This window comes from Mustela nivalis, assembly GCF_964662115.1.
Source record: "Mustela nivalis genome assembly, chromosome: X".
NCBI lineage: Eukaryota > Metazoa > Chordata > Mammalia > Carnivora > Mustelidae > Mustela > Mustela nivalis.
This window is the reverse complement of record NC_139040.1, coordinates 38,849,136-38,862,501: the sequence shown is the minus strand read 5'-3', so window position 1 is coordinate 38,862,501 and position 13,366 is coordinate 38,849,136. Positions and strand designations below refer to the sequence as shown.

Genomic DNA, 13,366 nt, shown 5'->3' with positions numbered 1-13,366 from the left:
GATGTGGGTAAGACCCAGAAGAGACCACTAATTCAGAAAATCCCTTGGCTCATTTTTTTCAAATACCAAATCCATTTGAATCTGTCTTTATAATATGAACTCTATGGTAGGTACAATAATATTGTTTACAGTCATTCTGATATTGTTAAGCCATCAGTAATATTAGGCAGTCATTAGAGGGAGGGTCACTGAGTGTATTTAATGGCAGAAGAAAACGTCCAAGATAAAATATTAAGTGAAAAAGAAGACACACATTTGACTAGAATAAATTGCTGGAAGGTTATATACCAAAGTGCTCATGGTGATTGCCTCTGGGTGATGGGAATCTAGATGATTTTTTTATTCCCCAGGTTTTCCTTATTTTCTGGAGTTTCTACGAAGAATATTATACTATGTTCATAATTAAAAAGTGTGAATTTTCAAAATGGCATGGTATTCAGTAATGGTTCTCTAACTGTTCATTTCTACATGTTTAAACATACATGTTCTATGGAGTCACCAGAAGGCAATATTGTATTTATTCCATGATTTAACTAGGACTTAGAACTGGAACAAGCCACCTTTCTCAGTTTCTGTCCTGGTGGGAACACGTCACAATTCTTCCTCCCCCCAACCCAGGAATATTCATTTTAAACTTTAATTTTAGACAGTGCATGTCTGTGTTCCCTTTCAAAGATCTTCCAGTCGTTAGCTAATTTGGTTGCCCCTGGGCCTTCTGCATGAGGCCCCTAAAATCACACATGTAGTCAATAACCATTTCGTTATGTGAGGCCTTATGCAGGCCTATGCTTGACACAAGTTTTGGAATAGTTATAAGAATGGTTTTTACTATAACTAATTTTAACTGGTTACAAATGTAGTATATGGGTATTGTAGACAAGTTGAATATATGAAAACATAAATAAAATAAAAATCACCAGCACTCTTACCACCCTGAGATTTTGGGTGAATTTCTTACGTATATTTTTTTTCTTTGCAAGTATGTATACACACACACACACACACACACACATACACACTTGTGTATGTGTGTGTGTGTGTGTGTGTATAGCATGACAAAATTGGGTCTCTACCTTGTATACAGTTTTCTATTGTTTTAAAAATTACTTAGACAATGTCACGATCTTATTTGATTGTGACTTTTAGAACAAGATTCAATCGGAGTGACCAATAAATACTTCAGAGCCTTTGTTCTTCCATGACTTGTAAGGCTGGTTTTGTTGGCATATAGACTATACTGTATTTCTATATCTGTAGAGTCTAGCTGGTCCATAGCAAAATATGGTAGTGTCAGTGTAGCAGGTAGAATGGAAATATGGTATAATATATTATTGTTGGCTATGCTTATGTACATATGGAAGTCGGAGAAAGGAAGATTTCAGTAATCTATACTTGGCATTGGTAGTGTCCCTCAGGTGATCCAGATACATCTGTGAAATAATGATAATGTTTTTACCAATGCGTAATTTGATGTGCTACCTGGACTTGTCTCCCTTGTCAGGAAGAATGTCATGTTCTTTGGTGTCAAGCACAGTGCCTGGCACATTGTAGGTTCATAGTAAATGTTTGTTGAAAGAATGAATTACCTTCTGAAATGCTGCCATTTGGAACAACATAGATGGACCTTGAGGGCATTATGCTAAGTGAAGTAAGTCAGACAGAGAAAGATGAATACTGTAGGATATCACTTAGAAGTGGAATCTACAAAAGCCAAACTCATAGAAACAGAGAAGAATGATGGTGAGCAGGGGCTTGGGGCAGAGAGGGGTGTTAGACAAAGGGTATAGATTTCCAGTTAGAAGATGAGCAAATTCTGGGGATCTCATGTACATGACTCTAGTTAATAACACTGTATATATACCTGAAAATTGCCAGAGAGTAGACCTTAAGTGTTCTCACCACAAAAAAGAGATGGTAATTATGTGATGTGATGGAGGTGTTAGTTAACACTTTGGTGGTAGTCATTTTACAATATGTAAGTGTATCAAATCAACACATTGTACACTGTACACTCACACTTTGTTTTTTTGTCAATTATGTGTCTGTAAAGCTGGAAAAACAAAAGAATGAATTACCTTCCCAAGCATTCAGAAATAATTTTCACATGCATATTTAAAATCAATTTTCTATACAATTAAGCAAGACAGATTTTAATCAGAATCTTTCTAATTGTATATGTCAATTATACTGCAATAAGTGTTGATATGATCAAATCATCTTTCTGAGGACTACTTAGGAAGTCTTAGGTTACATTTCATTTCAGGAAAATTATTTCCATCAAAAATGTCTTTGGCAAAATGTTCACACATACCATTTGGATACTTGTAATATATATTAGTCACCTGTTAAAAATTTTTTTAATGTTATTTTCATTTTCTGGAGTTATGTGTTATGCATTTCAAAGCAGTAATATCCTTGAGCTTTAGTCTCATGGTCAAATCCAAAAAGTGATCATTTGGTTATATTGTAAGTCAAAAACGAAGCAATTATATGTGAAATTGCTGGAAATTAAATCACTTCGAAGGCATCATGTTAAATATGGTTATTTGATAAAGATTTTTGCTCTGGTGTATTAAGATAATTCCCTCGTAAGCACCGTGTCTGCCATATTGTAGGCAGTAAGTACACAAGTGAACAATCATTACCAAAACATGAAAAAATAATCTTTGCAAAACGTTGATTGCTTTATGTATACACTTTGGATTAGTTTCTTTTAATCATCAGCCCTGATTTTTTAAAAACAATCTCACATATTTCAACCACATATGTGTTGTTTTGTTTTGCTTTCTCATCCAGCCAGGACACTGAGGGAGAGTGCAGTTCTGAGTTTTGTTTAAATCAGGCGCTAATCTATAGGTTGTTATTCATTCGCTGTCTTGTTAACCCAGAGATTTTTCTGATTTTTTAAATTTTAAAGTAATTTCCCAATTTAAAGTAAGTTAATCCAAAGGGAGGGAAATTTTCTTTCTATCTTTCTTCCTTCCTTCCATCCTTCCTTTCTCTCTCTCTCTCTCTCTCTCTCATTCTTTCTTTTCTTTCTTTCTTGCTTTCTTTTCTAACTGGCAACTCACAGAATCACTTTCAGTTTAAGGTTACATTTGTGCTGTTCACTCTCTGCATAATGACTACCTCGATTTAAATTAATTCAAATGAAACGAAATGAGAAATTCAGTTCCTCAGTCACACTAGCAAAATTCCATGTGCTCAGCAAACACGTGTGGGTAGTAACTTACTGAATCAGATGGTAGTACTGAGATACAACATTTACACCATCACAGGAAATCCTCTTGGGTGGACGAGAGGCTAATCTTCATGGCTTAAGTAATGTGCACTAATGGGATCAGGTGACATTTAAAAAAATTCATCTGGAAATATGTAGCTTTGGTTTCTGAAGCATGTTGCTCTCTCCAGGAGGGACAACTTCTGAAAACTTTCTTCAGAATTTAAGGATTGATTGTTGTGCTGTGGGTATGAGGAATCTGGGCGAGAAAATGGTCTAGAGATACTGCCTTGCCAACTGTTACCTATTTATAGGACAATGTGTCCTTGTCTTAAAAAACACCATCTCACAGTAGACTTGGAGGTTACCATCCTTATTCTAAGGTGATATTGTCGAGCTTATACAGATCTCAAATGATTTATGTATTTGTAGGTCTTCTATCTTTAAAAATGTTGCAAATGTCTTAATCACATTTATAGTTCCCAAAGCCTTAATTTTCCTTTGTCCTCATTCTGGTCTGTGCTCTAAATGGCTTCCTGCTGTGTTGATAGGGTGAGTAGAGATTGTGTCTGTCTTATTTATTACTGTTTCCCCGTGTTTAGCACTGTGTGTGGCACAAAACAGGTGCTCAATACGTATTTGTTGACAGACAACTCTGCCTCTTCCATGGCTTGCCTTGTATGGGAGCTGTGCTTACTTTGCCTTCCAGCGTTTTCTCAGAGAGCAGCCTTTAAAGGTATTTTGGGGGTGAGGGCAGGGTGATTACTTTGTCATAGGCTCCCACCAATAGCCAACTCCATAGCAGACAATGGGACATAAACTAGGAAACAAAAACAATGACCAAATACTACTTTCAAAATCTCTGTTTTTAGGGGAAAGTTTCTGGGAACTTTAATGGCCACCAAATCCCCATTCCGTCCTTTTTATTTTGGACACTTTAAAGACATTTGGAAGTCATCATTTAAGCATAGCTAAAGATGTGTCTAACTTCCAGGAAAAATGAGATGGGGTCTTTGAGGGCAAGAGAGAGCCACTTAGCTTTCCCCAATAAAGTTTCCACTGGAAAGAGTTGCTGTTTTCTGTAGATCAGTTCTGTTTTTTTTTGGAAAGGCATAATGAGACATGGGAAAGCATGGAGAGAACATTGGGAAGAGGGAAACTGTGCAGAGTCAGAAGGTGCTGCATGGCGGTCTATCCTAAATCACTTTTCTCAGTTGATCACAGTATTGGTTACCCTATAAACAGTCAACCTCTGGCAGAGAAGCAGCTGAACCAGGTGGCTTGCCCGTGACAGAGAACTTAGCTATTGAATATGTAAAACCAGGGTTCTCAGTACATAGTTTGCTTTTTCTTCTAATTTTTCAAAATGTCAATTCCCTGATTTATGTTTGCCTGTTGTTAAGTAAGAAAAATGTTAATTAAAAGAGTCTTGGGATGTGCAGAATTGGAAAGGGATCCAGGATTTGTCTTTCTGTAGTATTTCCTCTGATCTTTCCATGATTTCTGTATCTCATTCTTCTCCTTGTCTGTAACCCTGCAAGCAGTGAGAACTCCCACTCGGGTTCCTCTGCAGCACAGAGAGCATCTCTTAAACTTGGCCTTTTCCTCTAATAGCTATCTGATGGTCTTATGTTCCATCTTGGAGATCTTCTATACTCTGAGTTTGCAATAGGTAATAACCAGTTAATCATATTAGCCAATGCCTCAACAGTGTTACTCAAACTATTGTCCCCTATCACAGCCTTTTTGAAAGATGCTTATATGGTGCTGAGAATTTCAGGCACCGTGGTAGGCTGGGTTTTGGGGTAGAGTACTGTTCCTCCAAATCATAGGGACAGCTCACCCTTTTGGAAAGCCAACAGCTCTCAAATTCGGTGGTCTCAGGACCCTTTTAATACTCTTAAAACTTGAGGGAAATTTCTGACCTGTATAAAAAGGCATAGATCTGCTTGTCCTTGCTTCTTTCTGCTAAGCACAGGTCTAAACCCTCCCTGGAAATAATGCAAGAGACAACCAAGGGAGAACTCTGAAAGATGGTAAGAAAAAGTAAAGGGTTTTGGGACCCTGAGAACAACAGTGGCAAGGTGTCTTATTTCTTTGCATCCCAAAGAAGGAGGGTAGCCAGTTCTGGCATTTCTACATCCCAACCTAGCAACAGAGGGTAGCCTAGGGAAGCTTATTCTTCCACTAGATCTAATGAGAGTCCTTCTGACATCAAGTGAACCAACTACTGGGCGAATCATCAGAAGCCACACTAACAAGAGTAGACAAAGGAAGCATTCTTTTTCCCCACTGGGCCTGAGACTCCTCACTTTGATCTAGAGACACTGAGGTGGGAGGGTAGAACAGACAAGAGAATGAAGTCACAGCAAATGTTCAGTTCTGGAAGGCTCTTGGTGTGGGACTCAGACTCTCCCCCCACCCACGAGACACAGGAGTAGCCAGGGCTACCAGTAGGAGTGTCCCACCATACTGATCCCTTACTGAGAGACCCCCAGCAACCTGACCTGGGGAAACCCTTCCACCCACTCAGGCAAGAGAATCAGAGACAAACAGAAGCCCTAGTGATAGCAGATAAACCAAAGAGACCAAAACAACACTGCAGAGACTCTGGAAATTAAACTAGCATTAGAGGGGCACCTGGGTGGCTCAGTCAGTTAAGTGTCTGCCTTCCACTCAGGTCAAGATCCCAGGATCCTGGGATGGAGTCCCACACTGGGCTGCCTGCTCAGCAGGAAGCCTGATTCTCCCTCTTCCTCTGCCTGCTCTCCCTGCTTGTGCTCTTTCTCCGTCAAATAAATGAATAAAATCTTTTAAAAACCCTAGCATTTGAACCCTAGCCCACAAAAGTAGGCCGAGCCCTGTGGGTAAAACATGAAACCAAAGAAAAGAGACTGTCTGCCAAAATGACATTTAAATGGGAGTTTTCTGACATGATAGGCAAAATGTCTACAGGTTTGGAGAAGTGTATAATGACATGTATCTGCCATTATATTATCATATAGAATATATTCACTGCCCTAAAAATCCTCTCTGCTCCACCTATCCATGTCTTCCTCCCCACTAACCCCTTGAATCCAATGATATTTATACTGTCTCCATAGTTTTGATTTTTCCAGAATATCAGGATTGAAATAATCTGGATTTCAAGATGACTTTCCAGATTGGCTTTTTTCACCCAGTAATATATATTTAATGTCACTCCATATCTTTCCATGGCTTAACAGCTCCTCTTTTAACACTGAATAATATTCCATTGTTTGTACATACCATAGTTTATATATTTTTAAATTTATTTTTAAAAGGATTTTTAAAAATATTTATTTATTTATAGTTAGAGGGAGAGAGAGAGAGCAAGAGAGTGCATGGGGGAGGAGCAGAGGAAGAGAGAAAGAGAATCCTCAAACAGATTCCCCATTGAGTGGGGATCCCGATGTGAGGTTCCATGCCAGGACCCTAAAATCATAATCTGAGCTGAAATCAAGAGTCAGACACTCAACCAACTGAGCCACCCAGGTGCCCCTATATACCACAGTTGACTAATCAATTCACCTACTGAAGAACGCCTTGGTTGCTTCCAAGTTTGGGCAGTTATACACAAGGCTACTATAAACATTCATGCGCAGATTTTTGTGTGGATTAAATTTTCAGCTTTTTTGGGTAAATACCAAAGAGCATAATTGCTGGATAGTATGGTAAGAGTGTTTTCGTTTTGTAAATAAACACCAAGCTGTCTTCAAAATGTCTGTACCATCTTGCATCCCCACCATGAAGAAACGAGAATTCCTGTTGTTCCACATCCTCACCAGCATTTGGTGTTGTCAGTGTTCTGTACTTTGGCCATTCTAATGGGTGTGTAATAGTATCTCATTGTTTTAATTTCTATCCCCCTGATGACATAGGATGTGAAGCATCTTTCCAGATGCATATTTGCCATCTGTATATAATCTTTGGTGAGGTGTCTGCTAAGGTCTTTAATCCATTTTAATATGGTTGTTTGTTTTCTTATTAACAAGTTTTAGGAGTTATTTGTATAGTTTGGATAGAAGAACATTATCAAATATGTCTTTTGTAAATAGTCTCTGTTAGTCTGTGGCTTTAGTCTTCTCATTCTCTTGACAGTGTCTTCTGCAGAGCAGAATATTTTAGTTTTAATAAAGTCCAGCTTATCAATTATTTCTTTCATAGATTGTGCCTTTGGTGTTTTATCTAAAAATTCATTACTATACCAAGATCATCTAGATTTTCTCCTATATTATATTCTAGGAGTTTTATATTTTGCTTTTTCATTTAGATCTGTGATCCATTTTGAGATTTTTTTGTGGCTAGATTAATTTTTTTTTTTTGTACATGGGCATCCAGTTATTTCAGCACCCATTTGTTGAAAAGATTATCTTTGTTCCATTGTATTGCCTTTGCTCCTTCCTTTGTCAAAAATCAGTTGACTCTTTTATGTGGGTCTTTTTCAGTGCTCTCTATTGTGTTGCATTAATCTATTTGCCTATTTTTTTTCACCAAGACTATACAGTCTTAATTACTATATATCTCTATAAAGTCTTGAAGTAGTGTCAGTCCACCAAATTTGTTCTTCTTCAATATTGTATTGGCTATTCTGGTTCTTTTACTTCTCCATACAAACTTTAGAATAACTTTGTCAATATCCACAAAATAACTTCCTGGGATTTTGGTTGTAATAACATTGACTTGATAGATCAAGTTGGGAAGAACCGACAAGTTGGAAATATTGAGACTTCCTATTCTATTGAACATAGATTACCTGTCCATTTACTTGTGGTTTTTTTTATTTGTTTCATCAGAGTTTTCTAGTTTTCATCATATGGGTTTTGAACAGATATTAGATTAGTTAGATTTATACTCAGATATTTCATTTTAGGGGTGCTAATGTAAATGGTATTGTGTTTTTAATTTCAAATTCCACATGTTCACAGCCAGTATATAGGAAAGCAATTAACTTTTGTGCCTTAATCTGATATCCTGAAAACTGGCTTTAATCACTATTAGTTCCATAGGTTTTCGTTGTTGTTGATTCTTTTGGATTTTTCTACATAGGCAATCATGTCATCTGTTATTTCCTTCACAATCTGTATACTTTTTGTTTCCTTTTTGTATCTTATTGCATTAGGTAGAGCTTTCAGAATGAGGTTGAAAAGGAATGATGAAAGGTAACACCCTTGTCTTTCTCCTACTCTTAGTAGGAAAACTTCTAATTTCTCACCATTAAGGATGATGTTAGTGGCAGGTTTTTTTGTAGATGTTCCCTTATATTCCTATAAGTTCCTATAAGTTCCCTTATATTCCTAGTTGAGAATTTTAATCACAAATGCTTTTTCTGCATATACTGATATGATCATGTGATTTTTAAAAACCTGTTCATGTGATAGATTGCATAAATTCTTTTTCAAATTTTGAGCCAGCCTTGCATACCTGAGACAAATCCCACTTGGCCATGGTGTAGAATCTCTCTATGAATTGTTGGATTTGACTTACTAATATTGTGTTGAGGGTTTTTGCATCTGTGTTCATTAGAGATATTGGTCTGTAGTTTTCTTGTGATGTCTTTGTCTGGTTTTAGTATTAGGGTGATGTTGACATCATAGGATGAGTTAGGAAATATTTCTCCTGTTCTATCTTCTGAGAGAGTGTGTAGAAAATTGATAGACTTTCTTCCTTAAATGTTTGGTAGAATTCATCATTGAACCCATCTGGGCCTGGTGCTTTCTGTTTGGGGAGGTTATTAATTACCTCTTCATTCAACTTCTTTAGTAGATACAAAGTAGATACAGGCCTGACAAAACTGTCTACTTCTTGTGTGAATTTTAGTAGGTTGTGTTTTTCAAGGAATTGGTCCATTTTATCTAGGTTATCAAATTTGTAGGCATAAAGTTTTTCCTAGTATTCTTTTATCATCTTTTTACTGTCCATGGTATCTATAGTCATGCCCCCTTCAATTTCTGATATTAACAATTTGTGTTCACTCTATTTTTTATCTTAGCCAAGTTAGAGTCTTTTCAATTTTACTGTCTTTTACAATAACCAGTTTTTGTTTCTTTGGCTTTCTGTATTGATGCCTTGTTTTCAATTTCATTGATTTCTGCTCTAATTTTTATTATTTATTTTCTCTGCTTTGGATATGACTTTTTCTTTTTTTCTGGTTTCCTAAAGTGTAAGCTTACATGATTGATTTTAGATCTTTCTTGTTTTCTAATATATGCATTCAATGCTACAAATTTACCTCTAAGCACTGCTTTTGTTGCATACCAGAAATTCTTATAAGTTGTGTTTTCATTTTCTTTTTTTTTTTTAAGATTTTTTATTTATTTGTTTGACAGAGAGAGATCACGAGTAGGCAGAGAGACAGGTAGAGAGAGAGAGAGGAGGAAGCAGGCTCCCCGCTGAGCAGAGAGCCCAATGCGGGGCTCGATCCCAGGACCCTGAGACCATGACCTGAACCGAAGGCAGCGGCTTAACCCACTGAGCCACCCAGGCGCCCCTTCATTTTCATTAGTTAAAAATATTTTAAAATTTTGCTTGAGATTTATTTGATGTATGTGTTCTTTAGAAGAGTGTTGTTAAAAGTCCTGATTTTGTGCGCGGTTGCTCCGCCGCTTGCCAGGAGCCGGCCCCTCCCCCCGGGGTCTATCTTCCCGTCGCTTTGGATTCACTTCTCCGCCGGTCCTACCTTTCAGAAAGCGGTTGTTTTTCTGTTTCCAGAATTGCTGTTCTTCTTCTCTTCGGTCTGCCGATGGATTTTCAGGTGTTTGCAATCTTTAGATAAGCTATCTAGCTGATCTCCGGCTAGCTGAAGCAGTCTCAGCTTGCTACTTCTCCGCCATCTTGACTCCTCCTCCTCTTTGATGTTTCTGAATGAAGTGTGTGGAGTTCTTGTGTTCTTCATTTACAAGTACTTGTTGATCATCTACTTTGTGCAAGCAGGCTCTTGCTCCTGATTATTCAGCAGTAAACGAGACCCACAGGTGGGCTTTACAGGTTTTTCTCCTGACTGACTGGGTCAGGTTAGGTTTTCAGATGGGCAGGAGCAGAGATGAGTGTTGTTTAATCTCCGTGTATTTTGGGGACTTCCTAGTAATCTTTTTGTTAATTTATTTCTGTTTTAATTCCACTGTGGTCTGGGGGCAGATATTGTGTGATTTATTTTTTTAAATGTGTTAAGATTTGTTTTAAGGCCCAAAATGTGGTCTTCTTTGGTGAGAATTCATATTTTTTAAAGATTTATTTATTTTTTGAGGGATGGGGGAGGGGCAGAGAGAGAGAGAGAGAGAGAATCTCTAAGCAGACCCCATCTTGAACAAGGAGCCTGACAAGGGGCTTGAGATCATGACATGAGACAAAACCAAGAATCAGACGCTTAAATGACTGCATCACCCAGGCGTCCCCATAATGTTTTAAAACATATCTCTTTGTATAAAACACTTCACCCAACCATAACAAAATGCACTTGTTTCCCTGGGTACCTGCAGAATATTTACCAAGATAGAGTACATGCTCATCCATTAAAAATAAACAAGCAAACAAAAAACCTCCACAAATGTAAAAGAATTAAAATCATGCAGAATCTGTTCTCTGAGCACAATGGAATCAAACTAGAAATCAAGAACAGAAAGAGAAAAAGAAAGTCCCTAAACTCTTGGTAATTATACTACTCACTTCTAAATAATCTATGGACCAAAAAGGAAATCTCAAAGGAAATTTAAAGAATATATATAAAGCTGAATAAAAATGAAAACATAACATATGGAAATATGTTATATGCAACTAAAGCAGTACTGAGAGAGAAAATTATAGCACTAAATGCTTCCATTTGAAATTTAAAAAAGTGTCAAGTCAATAATTGAAGTTTCTACATCAAGAAACTGGAAGAAAGAGTAAAATAAACTCAAAGCAAAGAGAAGAAAGGAAATAATAAAGAGCTGAAGTCAATGAAATTAAAATAAGAAAATTATTAAATGAATAAAAATCTGGTTCTTTGAACCAATTCCCCCAAAACAACAAACTACTAAAACTCACTCAATACAAAGTAGATAATCTGAATATCCCAAAACTCTTAAAGAAATTGAATCCATAGTTTAAAAAGCTACTGAAAAAAATACTTAGGCCTAGATACTTTCACTGGATAAGTCTACCAAACATTTAAAAAATAATTAACAACAATTTTACACAGACTTTTCCAAAACATAGAAGATGGAACATTTTCAACTCATTTTATGAGGCCAGTATTACCCTGATACTAAAACCAGACAGACAGTGAAGAAAGAGAAAACTATAGACCAAATTCTTTCATGAACTTTGACTCAATAACTCATGAAAAAGCACTAGGAAATTGAATCCTACTCTGGAAAATAATTCTACACCATGACTAAGTAGGATTTATTTTGAATATGTAAGGCTGGCTCAACACTCAGAGTTATTTGGTGTAATGTATCCTATCAACTGGCTAAAGAAAAAAACCAAATGATTATTTCAATTGATACAAAAAGAGCATCTGACAAAATTCAATACTCATTCATGATAAAGATGCTCAGCAAGTTAAACAATAAAAGATGTGTTCATTTTGAAGAGCTGCCACAAATTGCCAGAAACTGGGTGGCATGAAACAAGAGAAATATATTCTCTCACAGTTCTGGAGGCCAAAAGTCTGAAGGTAAAGCTTTGACAATATTGTTTCTCTCTATGCCATGTCTTTCTGCTACTTGGCTTCTAGAAATTCTTGGTGTTCCTTCATGTGTATATACAATGCTCCAGTGTTTGATTTTATCCTCATATGAACTTTCTCTTTGTGTATCTTTGTCAAATCTCCCTCTCCTTTTTCTTAGGGGGACAACAATCATTGGATTTAAAGCCCACCCCAAATCCAGAATCATCTCATCTCAAGATCCTTAACTTAATTACATTGCAAAGACCCTATTTCCAAATAAGGTCACATTCACAGATATCAGGAATTAGAACTTATACATATCTTTTGGTGGTGCACAATGCAATCCATGACAGAGGAGAATTACCTCAACTTGATTAAAAAACATCTGCAAATAACCAACAGCTAACATGTTTTGTATTATGTTACATACATGTTGTAAATGTAAAGTACTGGAAGTTATAGTCACTGCCTTATGGTAGTAAAAAGCAATAAAAAGCATATGGATTGGAAAGGAAGAAAAAAATAACCTCTCTCTCTCCAAGAAGAGACTGGAATCTAGATTACACAAGGAACTCTCAAAATTCACCAGTTGAAAATTAAATAATCCAATTAGAAAATGGGCTAAAAATATGAACAGACCTTTCGCTGAGGAAGATATACAAATGGAAAATTCGCATATAAGAAGTTGTTTAGCATCATTAAATTACATCAGGGAAAGATAAATTAAAATCACAATGATATATTACTACCCTCTTATTATAATGGTTGAAGTAGAGAACAGTGACAACACTAGAGACTGGGGAAGATGTGGAGAGACTGGACTGCTCATATGTTATTGGTGAGAATGTTTATTTGTATAGCCACTCTGGAAAAGTTTGTGGCTGGTTTTCAGTATGCCTGTGTGTGTGTGTGTGTGTGTGTGTGTGTTTAAGTAGGTCTTATGCCCAGTGTAGAGCCCAAAATGGGGCTTGAAACTATGACCCCAAGATCAAGACCTGAGCTGAGATCAAGAGTCAGACACTCAACTGACTGAGCTACCCAGGAACCCCTGTTTTTGCTTTTAATAAACCTAAACCTGTCGCTATCATCAGACCCATCAATTGCACTCTTGTGAATTTATCCCAGTGAAATAGAAATTTATGTTCCCACAAAAATCTGTACATTGGACTTTTATTCAACAGTCCAAACCTGGAAACAACCTAGGTGTTCCTAAATAGGTAAATTGTTAAACAGATTGAGTACTCCTAAGCAACAAATGGCAGTGAGTTACCGATGCAACTTGGGTAGAATCCTAATTATGGTAAGTGAAAGAAGCCCATCCCAAAAGATTACAAAATGACAATTTTATAAATGAAAGATAGATTAGTGTCTTCCAATGCTTAGAATCAGGGATGGAGTGCAGGAGGGAGGTGAGTGTGATTATAAAAAGCCAACATTAGGGATATTTGTAGTGATGGAACTGTTCAGTATCT

The 13,366-nt window shown here is 36.8% G+C and overlaps 1 protein-coding gene across 2 annotated transcripts in view; it reads left to right on the top strand.

Annotated features, from left to right (window-relative positions):
- VSIG1 (V-set and immunoglobulin domain containing 1) overlaps positions 1-13,366 on the top strand; it is a 38,325-nt gene that overhangs the window by 631 nt on the left and 24,328 nt on the right. The gene's annotated exons all lie outside the window — the stretch shown is intronic.